This window comes from Lampris incognitus, chromosome 15, assembly GCF_029633865.1.
Source record: "Lampris incognitus isolate fLamInc1 chromosome 15, fLamInc1.hap2, whole genome shotgun sequence".
Lineage (NCBI taxonomy): Eukaryota > Metazoa > Chordata > Actinopteri > Lampriformes > Lampridae > Lampris > Lampris incognitus.
Genome location: NC_079225.1, coordinates 21,096,760 through 21,103,772, shown reverse-complemented (window position 1 = coordinate 21,103,772; position 7,013 = coordinate 21,096,760). Strand labels below are relative to the sequence as shown.

The 7,013-nt window shown below is 48.3% G+C and overlaps 1 pseudogene; it reads left to right on the top strand.

Moving 5' to 3' along the window:
* The first annotated feature begins 546 nt into the window (after positions 1-546).
* LOC130125484 (G-protein coupled receptor 6-like) lies at positions 547-1,560 on the top strand (annotated as a pseudogene).
* The last annotated feature ends 5,453 nt before the right edge of the window (positions 1,561-7,013 follow it).

The window sequence follows — 7,013 nt, the reverse complement described above, 5'->3', positions numbered from 1 at the left end:
TGGGAAACAGAACAAAATCAAGGGCTTCACCTGAGGAGGGTCTGAGGAGGGTCTGAGGAGGACAGTCGCCTTGTGTTTTTTTTTTTGATAGCACGCCATCGAGAGGCTCCAGTTTCACTGAAATCTCTGCTTGCTCGTTCCTCGCAGGAGGTATGTCCTATACTATGCTTTGCTTTGGTTTAGATTTTGCACATGTATGACTGTCTATGAACACCACAGACTGCGTGTGTAGGCTGTGTGTTTGACTGGCGGAGAGTTTCAGTACCGCGGACAGCGACGGCACACTCTCCGCCCGTGCACAAAGTTCACAGCTATTCACTTAAACGACTCGTGCTTCAAGTAACTTTCATTTAACAAACAGTTGTGCAATGCGAACCAGCAAACTGCAGAAACGTGTGCAAGTTTAAGCGGTAAATGTTTTCCATGTTTGTTTGTTTTTTTGCTTTACTTGCAAACAAAATCAACAACAACAACAAACAAAAATAATAACCCCCTGTCTGTTTACGGTTGTGCTCTCTGCAGGACAGGCGCAAACGGGGCCGAGATATGAACGAGTCGCTGACCGTCAACGACTCCTCGGCGGCCGGTGCGGGAGGAGCGGCTGCTACCTGGATGGAAGCCGAGTCTCCGGAGCAAAACAGCAGCCTGGAGTTCTCCACCGCCCCCCGCTGAACTTACCCGTCAACCCATGGGACATCTTGCTCTGCATGTCAGGCACCGTGATCGCCTGCGAAAACGCCATCGTGGTGGCGATCATCTTCTACACGCCGAGCTTAAGGACTCCCATGTTCGTGCTGATCGGCAGCCTGGCCACGGCGGACCTACTGGCCCGGTATGGGATTAATCCTGAACTTCGTGTTCCAGTACGTGATCTCCTCTGAGACGATCAGCCTGATCACCGTGGGCTTCTTGGTGGCCTCCTTCACGGCATCGGTTAGCAGCCTCTTGGCCATCACGGTGGACCGGTACTTCTCTCTGTACAACGCTCTGACTTACTTCTCGGAGGAAGACTCTGCAGTGTGTGCATGTGATGTTGATAGGCACGTGGGGGGTGTCCGTTGTGCCTGGGCCTGCTACCCGTGCTCGGCTGGAACTGCCTTGACCAGCCGGAGTCGTGCAGCATCGTTCGCCCGCTGACCCGCAGTAAACCTGACTCTGCTGGCCACCTCTTTCTTTGTCATCTTCGTGCTGATGCTGACTCTCTACTTCAAGATCTGCAAGATCGTGTGCCGCCACGCGCACCAGATCGCCCTGCAGCAGCACTTCTTCACGACGTCGCACTACGTGGCCACCAAGAAGGGGGTCTCTACGCTGGCCATCATACTGGGCACGTTCGGCGCAAGTTGGCTGCCCTTCGCCATCTACTGCCTGGTGGGCGAGAGAGAGTACCCGTCGGTGTACACGTACGCCACGCTGCTGCCGGCCACCTACAACTCCATGATCAACCCCATCATCTACGCCTACCGAAACGCAGAGATCCAGCGCTCCCTCTTCGTGCTTTTCTGCGGCTGCTCTCAGGCCAACGGAGCCTACCGCTCCCGGTCGCCCAGCGAGGTCTAGGGGGTCAGGGCTCTGTGTGTGTGTGTGTGTGTGTGTGTGTGTGTGTGTGTGTGTGTGTGTGTGTGTGTGTGTGTGTGTGTGTGTGTGTGTGTATGTGTGTGTTTGCGCGCGCGCGCTTGGGGGGGGGGAGTGAAGGGAGAGGCGTCACCTGACCATTGACAATCCGCTTCTATGTGACAGTGATGCTTAACGAGAACTATCAAAGGGGGGCGCGACGCTCACAATGTATATCTTACGCATATCTGCACTTTATCCTGTCTCAACACAATTTAGGATGAGATTTCAAACGCTGTGAGCAAAAACTTTTTGTGTGTGTGTGTGTGTGTGTGAAAAGAGAAAACAAGCATACGAATGTACTACTTAAATGAGAAAAGGAATGGAAATCTTGCACTTTATTGATCGTTTTTTTTGAAATGCCAAAGCAGTATTGCATAAAGCCTATTATGTGTCAGAGTTTGTATTGGTCAGTACTGTGAGTCCTTTTATATTTTGTATTGTACTGTCTATGATGTAAATTTTCTACCAGAAGAAGTACATTAATAAAACTAGTGCAAAAGAAAGTCTGCGTCTCGCGTCCGCTGTCCTCTCTGGTTTACTTCCGCTTCCGGGGCGCAGGTGCGTCCGCCAGCAGCCCGCCCCGGAAAAATGGCTTCAATTTGCACCAAGGCACATTTAAATCTTGTTTGTGCGTGTGTGTGTGGTCAAATCCACTCTGCTATTTAGTCCTGTACCCTCGGTAGGCTACATCTTCCCTTCCCGCTGAAAAATCCAAATGACGATTTGCTTGTTAAGTTTTGAACGATATGTCATTCGCTACGATAGCGAAGTGTTTTGTTTTGTTTTTTCAATGAGGTAAATTACACTTACCTTGGAGTCCTACCACAGGTCAACCAAATGGCCCTGACAACAAATTCACAGTGTCGAAGCCTTCAGGTAGATCCTCTCTGCCTGCTGCCCTTCAGCTGCATGCACATGATTTGCGGAGTTTGTTAGCACAGGGAACAGGAAAATGTGCTTCAAGGATCAGCTTTTCTTTCCTGAATCTATAAAAACCATGCAAATCTTATGCAGTGTGTGTGTGTGCGTGTGTGTGTGTGTGTGTGTGTGTTCTCTTGTTCTTTGTTAGTTACAGTTTGAGTTTTTAACCATAAGAAAGAAGACATTTTTCAGAGTGAGGACATTTTGGCTGGGCCTCACTTCTTTAAGGGGCTAGGATTTGGGTTTAGGGGTAAGGTTAGAGTTAGGGTTAGGTCAAGGGTTAAGGTTAGGCATGTAGTTATGATGGTTAAGGTTAGAATTAAGGAATGAATATCGTCATGTGGGGTCATCACAAAGATAGAATTTCTCACAAAGAAATCACAGAGATAGAATACAAAGTATAAGAATGTATATGTGTGTGTAAGAGAGAGATATACAGAGAGCAAAGATGGAGAGATATACAGAGAGCAGAGAGGGAGAGAGATACAGAGAGAAGAGAGGGAGAGCGATACAGAGAGCAGAGAGGAGAGAGAGATTTATATATAGAGATACAGAGAGGAGAGAGCGAGGTGAGAGAGAGAGAGAGATACAGAAAGCAGAGAGAGATACAGAGCAGAGAGGAGAGAGAGCAAAATAGAGAGATACAGACAGACAGAGATACAGAGAGCAGAGAGACAGAGATACAGATAGGGGAGAGAGGGGAGAGAGAGCGAGAGACAGAGATACAAAGAGCAGAGAGAGACACAGAGATACAGAGAGCAGAGAGACAGAGATACAGAAAGGAGAGAGAGAGAGCAGAGAGGGAGAGCTATACAGAGAGGAGAGAGAGAGAGAGAGAGAGAGAGAGAGAGAGAGAGAGAGAGAGAGAGAGAGAGAGAGATGGTTGTGTGTGGTCCTGGTAGCCTCAGACACAGTGGTTTATCAACAGCCTGTTTAAACAGATTTGGCCCTGATGACGACATCGGGGGCCCGACCAGGCTGTGGGACATGTAAGAGCCTGGTTAATAGGTTTAGACATACTGCCTCCCACAAAACGGGTTTACACACGGTGTAAGGCAATGCTCCTTTTGTCCCCCGTTCAGAAGTTGTTGTTGTTTTCACATTAAATTCTACCATAGGCACCTCTGCTCTTCCCTGATAGTTATATTCAATTACCTTTCTCGACAGCTCATCTTTAAAAGAGAAATTGCGGACCGCCCTACCGGAGCGTAAAGACATGCCCAATGGGACATCAAGCACTGAGGCCTCCGTCACACGCCGCTTGTGAATTGGAGCAAAGGTGAGGGCAGCTAATGGACAGTGTGCTCAGTCTGGTTCTCAGTAGATGAGAGCAGGGGAGATGTTTGTTCACTTCTCCACAAGAACAGATGTTGCTTTTTTGAAAAGTCTGCAGCCACCTGTTGCTACATGGGGCCCCAAGAAGGTCAAGTCGTGGCATAGTTGGCTATTTATAGCCTGAGAGTGAAAATGCCCCATTGCTAATACGTAGTATATTGATAAACTGCATGCATGGCGCTAAAACGTAATCTCCCAACAACGCCGCAGCTTCGGCACCAGGGACAGAGTACTACAATTGTGTGTCAACGGCTCCGTGGTGTGTTTGCTGGATGGGCCCGCTCGCTTTGATAGCGCATCCATTAGGTTTTATAGAGGCAAGGAGTAATGTTTGAATTATGTAATGCTCGGGCACAGCAGACCTGAGCAGCACTCTAGGCAATCGCTAAAGTACACTGAGGAATGATTCAGTCATTAATAATGTTAATTACTGCGGTGTAGCAAATACTTTCCATGGGCCGATTATCATTACTAGGTTAGCCATTAGCTCGATGAGAAAGAGGGTTTTATTTATTGTGCAATCATACAAATTGCTAGTTTCTGCACCACCTCATATTCATGTTGCTGCCACTGAAATCTCTGCTCCTCTGTATGAGTAGGGGATGGTGGTAAGAAACGGGGTGCCGTCACTCTTTCACTAAGTCTTAAGCGTCATGGGGGGGTTTTGTGGACAACATGCAGCCCCCCCCACTCCCTCTGTTCAATACTTAGTGCACAATTAAGGCTCTCATTCACATGCACAGTCTCTTCCTGCGCACATACATGAGGTCCCTCATCATTGGCGGTCACTCAGGGTGGAGTATGACCATCCTTCCTCTGGATCCCTCTGGGTCCTCGGGTGGGCGTAGAGGCCAATCCTGGAGCCGAATAATGGGAGGATGCCTACGCGTGACAGCTTTTCAAGTGGAGTGGCTGATGCGCCTGCAGCCACCATGTGGTCCTTGGCAGGGGGGTGGCCAGAGTCCAATGGCATGGAGAACCAAGACGATTGGGGACCACCCTCTGTTGCGGCCTTCATCCGGCTTCACTGCCGTTGTGACCAGGAGACATCTTCCGCCAGTTCTGCTGTTGAGGTCTTTGTTGGATCGTGCTTTGCCTGGAACCTCCCCCTTGACCTGTCCACCTTGGGGGAGCCTACCAGAAGCCAAGCTCCGGATGGCATAGCTTTTGGGATTATTGATACACGCAAGCTTCTCCACCACGGCAAGGTGGCGATCCAGGAGAAGTCCCCTCACAACCACACAAACTAAAAAAAAAACTAAAAAAAAACTAAAAGCTCACTGTAGTCAGCCTAGATAGCTTTGCTCCTCTCACAGGGACTGGATGGGAAGGGAAGAACCAGTGAGGACCTGGAATTGCATGCATGGGCATAAGACACTATTCACTGTTAACAGTACACACACACACACACACACACACACACACACACACACACACACACAAACTAAGGCACGTTATCTCCTGCAAAAGTGGTGGCAAACGTACAACTCCCACATAAAATCTGCCAGGCAATAAAAAGCGATCCTGATCTGCCTTCCCATCTCTGCCTGTATCTGTTCAAACAAAACTGTGTGTTTATGCATGTTTGTGTGTGTGTGTGTGTGTGTGTGTGTGTGTGTGCGCGCGCGCACATGCACAATGATGAGGTTGCGTGTGCATGTGTGTATCTCAAGCGGTCTGGCTGATACTAGATTTTGTCGGGAGATACCTGACAGCATGTGTAGGTGTGTAGGTGTGTGCCCGCGTCTACTACATGTGTGTATCTGTGTGTGTGTGGGTGTGCGCGTGTGCGAGAAAGCGGTGGGGGGGGGGGTGGAGGTGCGAGGGGAAAACCAGTCTAAACCCAGCACAGTGAAGACTCACTCCTATCTTTGTGTTTTCAGGAAAACACTGCGTGAAGCGGTGAGTGTGTGTAATAATACGTACAAGCATTTCCAGGGCACAATGAGCTCCACAAGTGCCTGTGAGAGCCACTCATCAGCTCGTCTTCTATTTTTGTTATAAAACCTGTATGGTGTGCTATTACTTTGACTGTGAATTGAAGTAATGGCATATGGTTGAAGTGCAAATCAACCAACCGTGTTTAAGGGTTGTTCAAAAAGCGACTAGGGCCTAGTCCATGAAGGATGCTGAGGAGGGAAGCGTCCTGATTTATCATGCCCATATTGGGGGGGCAACAAACAACAAACAAGTTACACTCTTCTCACACCTTCTGATAATCAGCGCATCAGTCTTTATATAACATATCCCCGCAGCCCAAGGCTTCCAAGACTTTCATGTGTACAGTCCAGAGCCTCAGTGTGTTTGCTGGGTGCTCTCTCTGTACCCACACACATACACACACACACAAATAAATAAATACATACATACATAAATACCTGGTCGCGAAATCAAAAACTCGCCAGCTGCTTCTTTTCACCTGACAGTGAGGAGTTTGACCAGGTGGCTGTAGCGTGTGAGATGTAACGCGTGGGAGAATCATGCTACCCCCCCCCAGTTCCCCCTCCCCCCTGAACAGGCGCCCCGGCCGACCAGAGAAGGCGCTACTGCAGCGACCAGGACACATACCCACATCTGGCTTCCCACCCACAGACACAGCCAATTGTGTCTGTAGGGACGCCTGACAAAGCCGGAGGTAACGCGGGGATTCGAACCGGCGATCGCCATGTTGTTAGGTAATGGAATAGACCGCCACACTACCTGTACCCTCCAAACCACATCTTTTACTACCCCATTTTCATCTTCTACTTCCATATCTGCATATCATCATCATCATTCCTTAGCTACCTTGTGGGCTTTTCCTGTATTAATCTTGAATTGGTATATGGTGCACTCTCCCATTAATGCCTGATGGTCAAGCTAACATGAAAGGAACATCAGCCTGACCATGAGTTGCCTTTTTAGTTGACCTTGCTTATGCCTCTTTTGCACTCACTGTTAAAGTACAAATTCTTGTAAATATGGTGGTATCAATGTGTGTGTGTGTGTGTGTGTGTGTGTGTACATACCATACTATATATGTATATTTGTATACAAATATATATATACATACGTATATACATATGTATATAGTATACATATATGTATATGATATACGTATATTTGTATACATATAAACACACATATATATCCATACACAC